We start from the raw sequence: 13,132 nt of genomic DNA, 5'->3' as shown, positions 1-13,132 counted from the left end.
ACAGACAGAGAATGTGACTCTGCAGACATGAGAAAAAAGATCAAGATTGGTGGAGTAGATGCTGAAGGAAACAAAGAAAACATCTCCCTGGGAAGTGTGGGACTCAAGCAATTTGAGGAAATGAGGAAAAAAAATGAAGAGATCATGATCATTCAGAAAGAATATCTGGCTGAGGTTGGCTTGAGGAAAAAAGTTGAAGCTGATTTAGATAGACTGGTACATAGAATTCAAGAGATGGAGGAAGACAAAAACAAACAAGAAACCTGGAGGGCTGTGGAAGAAAAGAAATACACTTCATGGGAAGAGGAGAAGAGAGCTATGATAGATATGATCAAGAAGCAGCAAGTGATGATAGACAAGTGTATGGAAAAAGTAGACCAGTGGGATGAAAAAGAAATCTCTGGAGATGATATGGGAGAGAAAAATGACTCTGATAAAGACAATATTCAAGATCCTCTGATAGAAGACAATTACACTGAACCAGTGGATTACAATGCTAGCCAGGATTCTGTGAAATCTCTGGGATCAAAACTGGGTATCTCTGCTAAAGAGGAGAAAGAAAAAGACAAAGAAGGACCAACCAGAAGAAGTGACAGAAATCTAGACAAAAAGGACTCCAAGATTGAAGATTTGGCTAAGGAGAGAGCTGCTGACAAAGATAACTATGGTAAGTCCCCAACCCTTACTAAGGATCAAATCTCTTTGTTTGAAATGGCAGAGAAAGTGGGGGTGGAGCCGGGGTGTACTATTGACCTGGTCAGCCAAAACCTAGACCTGATCTCCAATATGAAACAGGCTAGAAGAGATATATATCTACAAAACATAAGAAATCAAGAAGAAAAAGAAAAAAATGAAAGCTCTCCAAATCTAATTGATATTGGAGATGCTAAACTAGAAGAACTGTGCTCAGGTGATGATCACTCTGATGCAGAAATGGATCTTGATTACTATGACACCTTGAGGAAAATATTCTCTAGTAATAAGAAAAATAAGATTGGCACCTCAGCTGCTAGTGCTGGGAAGCTTGCTATATCTTTTAGGGGAGGGAGAAAGAAGAAAAAAGAAACAATGAAAGGGATATTTTGGAATGTGAGGGGGATTAGACAGGACACAAAGAAAAACTTTATTAGAGAGGCAATCATAGAGAAAAATTTAGATTTTGTTGGTCTTTTGGAGACCATTAAGGGTGACTTTACAAAAAATGAATTGCACAACCTTGCTGGGGGAATTTTTTTTTCTCTGGGAATGGATTGCCCCTCGAGGCAAATCTGGAGGGATATTGGTAGGAATTAATAATGATAATTTTGACTTGATACAATTGGAAAAAGGCACATATTTTGTCAGAACACTACTTTTTGATAAAAAAAACTAAGTTTAGTTGGAACTTGGTGACTGTCTATGGTGATGCTCAAAGAGAAGGGAAAGAAGCTTTTTTAGCTGAATTATCTAGATTGTATCAAGATAACCCTCTCCCTTGTGTCATTGGGGGGGGGGATTTCAATATCATTAGGAACAGTGCGGAGAAAAATAAACCTGGGGGGTGGATCACTTCAGCTTTGTTTTTAATGCTATTATTGAACATGCTGGATTAAGAGACATCCCCATTAGTGGGAGACAATTCACTTGGGCAAACAATATGCCAGACCCTACATATGAGAAACTTGATAGGGTCTTGGTATGCCCAGATTGGGAAGATAAATACCCCAGCATTAGAAAGAGAGATTTCAGACCACACTCCACTGTTGTTGGATTCTGGTGAGCAGAGAAATGCTCCTCCCATTTTTAGATTTGAAAATGCATGGATGCATATGGAAGGATTTAAGGAATTTGTGGAAAAAAACTGGGAGGTGAGGTGTAATGGATCTAGTATGGACACTTGGCAAAAGAGACTCAGAAACATTAGACAAAAAAAATTAAAGGGTGGGTTTTAAATGCTAATGCTATGTATAGGAAAAGAAAGAAGGAACTGTTAAATATGCTGGACATGATAGATAAAAATGCAGAATTGAGAGAGATTAATGCCCAAGAAAGAATTATGCAGAAAAAATTGAGAAGGGAATTAAACGAAATCTTCAAATTAGAAGAAATCAAGTGGTTACAGAGATACAAATATAAGGAAATCAAAGAAGGAGACTCCAATACTAGATATTATCATGCCAAACTGAATGGGAGGAGAAGGAAGAACATGATTGTCAGGTTAGAACATGATGGGGGTGTGACTGAGGGAGAGAAAGAACTGATTGATTATATCACTACATTCTATAAAAATCTTTTTGGTCAAGCTGAAAACTCTACTATCAATCTCAACATACAAGGGTCTGCAGAAATCTCTCCCCAAACACAAGATGAATTGATTAAGGACTTCTCCATGGAGGAGATTAGGGAAGTGGTGTTCTCCATGGAAAAAAACAAAAGCCGAGGACCTGATGGATTTGCTATTGAATTCTATCAGAACTTCTGGGAATTAATCAAGAATGATCTAAAAACATTCTGGATGATTTCCACAGAGGTGTGGTTGATTTAGCTAGGTTGAATTATGGGATCATTACCTTGGTCCCAAAGGTCAAAGATGCCAAACAGATCCAGAAATTCAGACCCATTTGCCTGTTGAATGTCAGCTTCAAAATCATCACTAAAGTCCTGATGAACAGGCTTAGTAAGGTTGTTAACCCCATCATCTCCCCCATTCAAACTGCTTTTGTGAAAGGCAGATACATTATGGATGGAGTGGTGATCCTACATGAAGCTATAAATTCAATCAAAAACAAAAAACAAAATGCTATGCTATTTAAGGTGGATTTTGAAAAGGCATATGACAAAATCAAATGGCCTTTTGTCCATAAAATGCTGAAACTCAAAAACTTTCCTGACAAGTGGTGTGACTGGGTGATGCACACCATGAGGGGGGACAAGTGGGTGTGAAGGTAAATGACAATATTGAGAAGTTTTTTAAAACTTCTAAAGGGCTTCGCCAGGGGGACTCATTATCCCCCCTACTGTTTGATTTAGTTGTTGACGCCCTGGCCATTATTATGGACAGAGCTAGAAATGAGGGATTTATTAAAGGGGTTCTCACAGACAATCATGAAAATGGAGTGAACATGCTGCAATATGCAGATGGCACCATATTCCTAATCCAGGATGATGAGATGTCAGCGAGAAATCTCAAATTTATGCTGACTGCTTTTGAACAAATGTCAGGACTCACAATTAACTTTCACAAAAGTGACATATACCTCTTTGGAGAAGCTAAGGAAAAGAAAGAAGTATATCAAGAGATTTTTACTTGTGCGTTTGGGGAGATGCCACTGAAATACCTAGGCCTGCCAGTCCATAATAAAAGGATCAGTAGTGGGATGTGGAGAAATGTAACTGAGAAAATAGAGAAAAGATGTGCGTGCTGGCAAGGCAGATTGCTCAATATTGCTGGCAGAGTCACATTAGTACAGTCGTGCCTAACAAATATTCCTATATACATGATGTCTTTCTATCTGCTCCCTGTTGGAGTCAGGAAAAAAGTTGATTTCTTCAGGGCGAGACTGGTATGGCAAGCGGAAGAGGATAAAAAGAAGTATCATTTAGTTAACTGGAAAACATGCTGCCTTCCTAAACAACAAGGAGGTCTCGGGCTAATTAATCTAGAGAAATTTAACATTGCCTTGCTAGCTAAATGGATTTGGAAACTAGAAGCTGAGGAGGGACTTTGGCAATATATCATTAGATCTAAATATATCTAGAACAAATGCTTGTCGGGCATTAAAAAAAGACAGGGGGACTCGCAATTCTAGACTAGCCTGATCAGTATCAAGAATTTAGTTTTTCCTCACATTAAAAAAAGCTAGGGGATGGGAGAAATACCAGATTTTGGGAAGATTGGTGGGTGGATGATAAACCACTAAAAGAAGCATACCCCTCATTGTATGCGATTAGCAATGACAGAGAAATCACTGTCAGAGGGGTGATTGAAAAAGGGTGGAATGCTATGTCTTTCAAAAGAAATATCGATGGAGGCTATGGGGGGCTGTGGGATAGCCTTAAAAGAAGATGTGAGGACATATTAATGCATGGGGGCAGAGACAAGCCCATGTGGATGCTCAATGCTAACAGAATATTCACTGTAAAATCCTTATATCTACACCTAGTTCGTACTGACATGGGTTTTCCACACAAATTCCTGTGGAAAGTCAAGGTACCTGCAAAAATCAAGTTCTTTATTTGGTTGCTAAGCAAAAAAAGTATCCTTACTAGAGACAACCTACTAAAAAGAGGATGGAAAGGGGACAAACATTGTGTGTTTTGTGGACAGGAGGAAAACATTGATCATCTTTTCTTCTCCTGTTCGGTTGCCAGAATCATTTGGAATCTGGTGAGATGTTCATTTGACTTTAAGAAAACTCCCATAAACATTGATGACTGTTTTGGGGGGTGGCTAAACAATTTTAACAAAGAGAGTAAAAAACTGGTGTTGATTAGCACTTCTGCTCTGCTTTGGGCGATTTGGAATTGCCGCAATGACATTGTGTTTGATAAGAAAAAAGTAAACGACCCGATTGGGATCGTTAAACGAATATGCTGTTGGATTACTGATTGGGCTATTTTGTAGAAAAAGGGCCCAGGGGAAAGAATGCTGATGTTGGGGGCAAGACTCATCGAGCAGGTGGCAAGTGAGATCTTCAAAGCTTCGCAAGGATGGCGCTTCGGGTTTCCGCAGCTGAAGGATTAGGGAAGCTGCGACATTTCAAGAGCTTGCTGCTGCTTTTGCTTTATATATGTCTTCTCCTCCGTTTAGCCTTTTGTGTTGGGAACTTGTAATGATCTGGCTATCCCGGGGTGGGGGGCTGTGACCCTGGCCACCCCCTGCACGGGTTTCACTTTTATTTTCTGTTCCGCTTTTTATTGTAAGACTACTAGACTGCTCGCGGCTTCGCCCTGGTTTCTATAATGGAAATCGGAGGGGAAACCCTCTTTTGTTAAAAAAAACGCACCTACCTACTCGTCGGAGAGCTTGTTGGATCTCTCGTCGTCGATCTCCCGGTCAATGGGCGCCGCCGCCAGCCACTCGTCGCCGGCGGACGAGATGCCGCTCCACGTGAGCATCTCCGGCTACTCCAACCTGGTGCGGGTGCCTCTGCCTCGCCCGGAGACTTGTCCGCATATTCTCCTTCGGTGATATCTTGTGGGAGGTCACAGTGAAACCGACGGGGTTCAACGAGGGCCTAGCGGACGACCTCTATGTCTCGGTCGACCTCCACTCCCGATTCAGGTACAAACCAGACTTGGTGCTCGAAGGCATCGACATCTCCATGGAAGTCCTTGACGAGACCGGCGAGAACACCGTCTTCCACCGGGAGAGCAGCGGGATGCTGGAATCCTGGAGGTTCTTGAATCTCTTCCTGTCCAGGAGGGAGCTGGAGGCATCGTCGTGCGTCCACGACGACAGCTTCACCGTCAGGTGCACTCTGGCGAAGCAGCGGTCTACAAAGTGGTGGCGCCTCTTCTCCAAACCTGACGAGCTCGCGGTCTTGGAGCCGCAGGTCACCATGGCTGGATCCAACATGATCACCATCGGCGGCTTCTCCAAGCTCAAGGCCGCGCTCTGGGGCGGGGAGTGCACCTACTCCACCCACTTCGCTTTGGGAGGGTGCAGATGGTACTTCCAATTCTGCCCCAATGGCAATGGGATAATTGGCCTTGTACGCGTGACGGCGTGAGTAATGGCACGACGCCGACAACGGCGGAGTTCAGTTTTGAGCTCGAGGGGATGGTAAATTTTGAGTCCGAAAAGATGACTCACACGTTCAACCATGCCAACGCCAACAATAGGTACTTATATAGATATAGATGCAGGCTGGAGCCAAGCACGTCGGCCATGGACGACCGCCTCATTGTTCGGTGCCGCCTCGCCGTTATTGTGGCGGAGAAGCCGAGCTTGCCCCCCGACGTGATTCGGACCGCTACCACCCCGTGCACCGAATCAATGCTAACTCCTCTACTGAGCGCCATGCATGATTGAGACAAGAGATCTGCTTGCATTACAAAGCCAATGCAAAACTAGCTCATCAATAGGTGCAGACAGTGCTTTTTATTCTTATTTTGATTTTTAAAGGAAGATATGTGCTAAGCCATTGGGTCTGTCTAGGTCCCAGTCAATTGAGACTTGTCTGCTGACGTGTCATGCATGTGGCAGTGGACAGGTGCTCCTATGCTCGTACGACACCCTTTTTTTAGTTGACTACGGCGCCGGTTAGGAGAACTGGTGCCTAGAGTGGATATTCTTGGGCTCTGCCTTCGCTGGCCCATACTTGTTCGACTGTTTCCATGTGTTTTTCGCTCGGAAACTGAATCGATCAACTGTTCCTCAAATTTCGCTAGTCGGCAAGGATAATCGATTGACTGTTTCGATCTCTCCAGGTTGTAAACTGTTTGCTACAAAAGAAGAACTTAGAAAACTATCTTTCAGAAAAGGAATATATTAGAAATAATATCAAATTTTCTTACATGAGATAGTTCATAAGTTCAGTTTTGTAATTCGCCAAGTTTTTTCAAATCCATTTGTTTTTCGTCAAACTCATGAACTTTTTCAAATTTACAAACTGTTTTTCTAATCTATGAAATTTTTTCCTTTCTCTTTTCTTTTTTCCCTTTTTGTTCTTTTCTCAAATGCGCGAACTTTTTTCAAAATCGACGAACTTTTTTTAAACTCGTGAACTTTCTCTTTAAAATCGATGATTTTTCTTTCAAATCCTTGATTTGTTTTCAAAATTGATGAACTTTTTTCAAATTCATGCAATTTTTCAAATTGATTAACTTTTTTGAGTTTTGCGAACTTTTCTTCAAAATCAATAATTTTTTTTCAAATCGATGAATTTTTTCAAACATGCTCTATTTTTTTTCCAAAACTGCATGAACTTTTTTTGATTTGCATGAACTATTTCAAAAAGTTGAACTTGTTTACCTTACCGGTGAACTTTTTATTGCAAATATATGAATTTTTTTCGGAATCCAAGTTTTATATATTTTTTCAAAAATTTCCAGATTTTTTTACAAAAAGTCAAACTATTGACTGGTTATTAAATAGAACTAAATTTGAACTATATTTAATATTTCAAATATATTTGAACAAGTGAACTAAATTGGAACAAGTGAGTTAAGATGGAATTTGAGTGAACTAAATTTTTAAAAAATAGAGTGGGCTAAATTTGAAATTAGACTAAACTAATTTTGGAAAATGGCGTAAACTTAATTTGAAATTGAGTGATTTTTTTGAACTAAGTGAACCAAATTTGAATAAGGTCAGCTAAATTGCAAATGAGTGAATGAAATTTGAAATAGAGTGAACTACAATTTGAAATTGATTGAAATTTGTTTGAAAGTGAGTGAATTAAATTTGGATTTGAGTGAACTATATTTGAACAAGTGAACAAAATTGAGTGAACTATTTTTGAACAAGTGAACTAAATTGAAAAAATTGAGTGAACTATATTTTCAATGAACTAAATTTGAAATATAGTGTGAACAAAATTTTGAAATTGATTGAACCATATTTTAAATTGAATGAGTTAGAGTGAACTATACTTGATAAGTGAACTAAATTTGAACTCAAGTAACTATCTTTGAATTAACTATTTTTAAAAATGAGTGATCTAATTTTAAAATGGAGTGAACTAAATTTGACCGTGAGTGAAATTGATTGGAATATTTGAAAATTGAATGAACTATATTTGAATTTAAGTGAACTATATTTGAAAAAGAGAGTGAACTAAATTTGAGTGAACTATATGTAAACAAGTGAACTAAGCTAAAAAATTGAGTGAACTATATATTGAACAAGAGAACTCCATTTGAATAAAAGGGAATTAATTTTTAATATGAGTGAATATAGGAGTAACAAGTGAACTACTCCCTCCGTTCCCAAATGTAAGTATTTTTAGAGATTTCAATAAATGACTACATACGGAGCAAAATGAGTGAATCTACACTCTAAAGTATGTCTACATACATCCGTATGTTGTAGTCAATTTGAAATGTCTAAAAAGACTTATATTTAGGAACAGAGGGAGTATATTTGAAAAGGTAAACTCCTTTTTTCTAAGGTTGGCATCGAATGCATGAGTCATAAGCTTCTACCACCATAACAAAGGAGTAGAGTAATTATAAATTGAATAGGGTTATCTAAGCTCAATCTTTTCTCCTTCATTTTCCACGTAAACAATGCATACATGCATATGAAAAAGTTGAAACAAACATGCATAAATGCAGCGGCAGCCTGGTTGCTGATCTTCTGGTTTCACACAAAATGATATTATGAAAAATGCATGCATGATCCTAAAACACAAAAAGAATGCATGTATCTTGTCTCTAGAAAAAAATTAAAGTGTAATTCACAACTTGGTATTAAAATCACCTGTTCCTTGTTTTAACTGAAGCCCCCTCAGAGTACTGAATTAAAATTGCCAAGAACACTTCCAAAAGAGATGCAACAAAAGGAAAAATGTTTCCTTGCACGTGCCCTAAGATCGGAAGTACAAAAAATATGGCAGAGTTCTTGATTTTAGAACAAGAATATTTTGCAAATCGGCCTCAAGCTCATCGAGGGGATATTTGTGATGCAACAATAGTTGTAAGAGTATCAATTACTTTCGAACCAACAAAATAATTCCACCTCCTCCCCGTGTGTTTTTTGCTAAAGAGCAAAATAAATTCTTCGAGGCTTGTATTAGAATCATTGTTAGAAATTGGTAGCGCAACCAATCAAGAATCTCCCAGTAAAAAAAAACCAATCAAGAATCTCGAGTGGCTAAGTAATCCTTATAAAACAAAACTGCATGTTGCGCTACAAACTCAGATTTATGACTGATTCTCATGGCAGCAGATTCATACCTAGTTCTATGTTGCTGCTCATGCAAGATGGATGCTACTTGTAAAATACAGTGATACACAGCCCCATGATCAATGTGAAGAACATGTCTGAAAACAAAAATGCAACTCTTCAGATCTTTCTCTTCTTCTATTCCATACCTATATGATACTGCACATTATTTATTTAGAAGATATCTATATATAAAGGGGTTATTCCTTCTTTCGGTACGTCACCGAAATTGCCCCCAAAGTAGCAAAATATTACCCACTAATGCCACCTATAAGTTTTTTTTGAGGGGTATGCCACCTATAAGTGATAAAAAAGGTTTCACACAGGGGAATCACCTGCCTGGGCCAGCCCATGCAGTAGGGACCTCCTATACTGCACTCTATGCGCTGGGAGAAGACGCAACGCGCCTGTTTGGGTCGGCCCATGTCCGGACGGTCTGTTTTTTAAATTTTGTTCTTTTCATTTTTGTTTTTCCTACTTTAAATAATTTGGTACTTAAAAAAAGTTCCAAAATTAAGAAAATGAGAATTATAAATAAAATATTTAATAAATCATAAATTGTCTGTGGATTCAAAAAATGTTCAGGACTATATAAAAAGAGTTTGCTTATTCAAAAAATGTTTGAAATTTTGAAACAAATGTTCAGGAAATCAAAAATGTTCATGATTTGTAGAAAAGTTCGTGTATTAAAAAATGTTAATGAACATGGACAATTGCGCCAATTCAAAAAATGTTCATGAATGGAAAAATATCGTAAAAATTCAAAAAACTGTTCGTGAATTACAAAATAGTTTATTCATTCATATAATGTTCGTTGTTTCAAAAAATGATCATGCATTTCAAAACATGTTCATTAAATCAAAATAATGGTGAATTTAAAAAATTGTTCCACCAATTTCCAACAATGTTCGTCCATTCTAGAAATGTTCGCCGATTCAAGAATTTGTTAAAGAAATGTTTGCAAATAGTATAAAATGTTTATGAATTCAAAAAATGTTTTTGGTTTTAGGAAATATTCAAAAATTTGTAAAAGTGTTCATGATTTGAGAAATGTTCATGATTTCATGAAATTGTGAGTGATAGCATATCTCGGTGATACAGCAAAATGTTATCACGGCCATTGAAAATTATGATTTTTTTCTCCCATTGCAACACACGAGCCCTTTTGCTAGTGCGGAATAAACATATGTAAACGCTGTCGGTTTGCCATACCAGGATTATAAGTCAAAACTGACCCAGATCAAAGAATTGCTACTATAGTGGATCCCATCTTCTTTGCGTGGCTAAATAAAATGACGAGGGGTGCACAAGGGCGTGATCTTGGACTAGCTACAATCGGAAACCAACTTCCAAGCGAGGCCGGTTCTCTTCCTCGGTTTGCCTGTGTATCGTGGAAGGTACGTACTCCTGATTAGCATGGCAAGAAGAGGGACTCGGACTTCTTTTTAGAAGAGGACTCCACATTCTGACTCGATCGGGGATCGATTCCTACAAGCTACATATACACAGGCACGTGAACATATACATAACGTATACCTACCTACTCGCCGGAGAGCTTGTTCGATCTCTCGTCGTCTCCTGGTCAATGGGTGCCATCGCCAGCCACTTGTCGCCGAGGGATGAGATGCCGGTCCACGTGAGGATCTCCGACTACTCCAACTTGGTGCGGGTGCCTCTCCTTCACCCGGAGACTGTCCGCACATTCTCCTTCGGTGGAATCTTGTGGAACATCACAGTGGAACTGAAGCAATTTAACGAGGGCCTAGCAGATCGCATCCATGTTTTGGTCCTCCTCGACACCGTGTGCAGGTACAAACCAGACAGCCCTAGTTGATACATGAGCTATTCGAGCATACAAAACAGAATTTCATTTTGAAGGTTTAGAGTTTGGCACATACAAATTTACTTGGAACGGCAGGTAGATACCGCATATAGGAATGTATGGTGGACTCATATGGCATAACTTTGGGGTTTAAGGGATTGGATGCACAAGCAGTATTCCCGCTTAGTACAAGTGAAGGCTAGCAAAAGACTGGGAAGCGACCAACTAGAGAGCGACAACAGTCATGAACATGCATTAAAATTAATAGACATTGAGTACGAGCATGAGTAGGATATAATCCACCATGAACATAAATATCGTGAAGGCTATGTTGATTTGTTTCAACTACATGTGTGAACATGTGCCAAGTCGAGTCACTTAAATCATTCAAAGGAGGATACCACCCCACTATACCACATCACAACCATTTTAATAGCATGTTGACACGTAAGGTAAACCATTATAACTCATAGCTAATCAAGCATGGCATAAGCAACTATGATCTCTAATTGTCATTGCAAACATGTTTATTCATAATAAGCTGAATCAGGCATGATGAACTCATCATATTTACAAAAACAAGAGAGGTCGAGTTCATACCAGCTTCTCTCATCTCAGTCAGTCCATCATATATCGTCATAATTGCCTTTCACTTGCACGACCGAATGAAGTGAATAATAATAAGAGTGAACGTGCATTGGACTAAGCTGGAATCTGCGAGCATTCAATAAACAGGAGAAGACAAGGTAATATGGGCTCTTGGTTAAATCAACAATAATGCATACAAGAGCTACTTCAACAATTTTATCATGGTCTTCTCCTATCGACCCCCAAAGAAAAGAAAAGAAAAGAAAACTATTTACACGGGAAAGCTCCCAACAAGCAAAAGAAGAACGGCAAATATTTTTGGGTTTTCTTTTTAATTATTACTACTACAGCAAGAAAAGTAAACTAACTAAAAGCTACTGGTAATTTTTTTGGTTTTTCTTGAGGTTTATCAAACACACAAGAAGAAAGCAAGAAAAAGAAAATAAACTAGCATGGATATTACAGTGAAAAAGTATGAGCACCGACATCTAGCAATGAGTGTGTGTGAACATAAATGTAATGTCGGTGGGAAATATGTACTCCCCCAAGCTTAGGCTTTTGGCCTAAGTTGGTCTATTGCCACGGATGTCCTGGCGGATACCCATAGTTGTAGCCGGGGTCGTACTGAGATGAAGAAGACTCTGATTGCCACTGGTTGGAAATCATCTCCGGATCCCACTGGTAGTTAGACTGTCGTGGAGGTTCAAATTGTGGTTCCGGCTCCGTGGCTGGTGTAGGGTTCCGGTAGGCGTGAATGGCCGCCAACGGAACGAGATAAGGACCTTCAGATAAATTAAACAACGAGGGAGCAAGCAAGGTAATAGTCTCAGGGTGATGTTTATCAAAGAACAATTTGTATTTAAGCGCTCCTTCCCTATTCTTAACAATAAAGTCATACGCTACCATACTCTTATAATCTAAATAAGCAGTGGGCAGCAATTTTTCTTCTTTTTCATAGTGCCTAATGGGTATGTTAAAATGTGCAGCTAGGCGTGAAGCATAAATACATCCAAAGATGGGGCCCTTTGTACAGTTCAAACTTAACCGTTTGGCAATAATACCACCCATGCTAACAGTGTTATCGCAGAATAAACCATGGAACAAAATGATAATATCAGGAACACTAAGGTTTCCACAGTTTCCGCGACCAATCAAGCAACGACTAGCAAATATGGCAAAGTAGCGTAAAACAGGAAAACCTATGCTAGTGATTCTTGCATCGGAAACCTTCCTGGTTTCCCCCACAGTGATAGTGTCAATAAACCCATCCACATCCTTACGATGTGGTTCATCTAAACTACCCTCAAAAGGTATTTTGCAAACTTTGCAAAATTCATCCAGTGGCATCTTCTTAACAACATCATATAAATGAAACTCTACTGAAGGAGGTGATTCCTTAGGATAATAGTAGAAGTTTTGCACAAAAGTATTGGTGAGTAAGAGATACTGATTGCGTTGGTCGCGGAGGAAGTCGGTGAGGCCTGCATTCTCAGCCAATTCATAAAAATCATCATAAATCCCGGCTTCTCTCAAGAAATCATTGGAAGGCCATTCACACGGCCGGACCTCCGCGGTGCGAGGCAAATTATATTTGGGCCTCTGTGCTTCTTCATTTTGCTTTTCCTTCGAGCTTCGGCTCGAAGAGCCCCTCAAAAATCTCTTCATTATATTCTGAAAATTTCTGAAATTTTTAGTAACTTCAAACAAAAGTGAACCAAGCTCAATAAAATTGATAGCAACTACTCCCACAAGTGCCTAGAGACTATATCAAGCATTAGAACTACTTGGAACCATATAAAATTGACATGCAAGCTCAAGAACATGGTCACCTAGGCAGCACAAATTTGCAAAGA

This window comes from Aegilops tauschii, chromosome 3, assembly GCF_002575655.3.
Source record: "Aegilops tauschii subsp. strangulata cultivar AL8/78 chromosome 3, Aet v6.0, whole genome shotgun sequence".
Taxonomy (NCBI): Eukaryota; Viridiplantae; Streptophyta; class Magnoliopsida; order Poales; family Poaceae; genus Aegilops; species Aegilops tauschii.
This window is presented reverse-complemented; position numbering follows the sequence as displayed.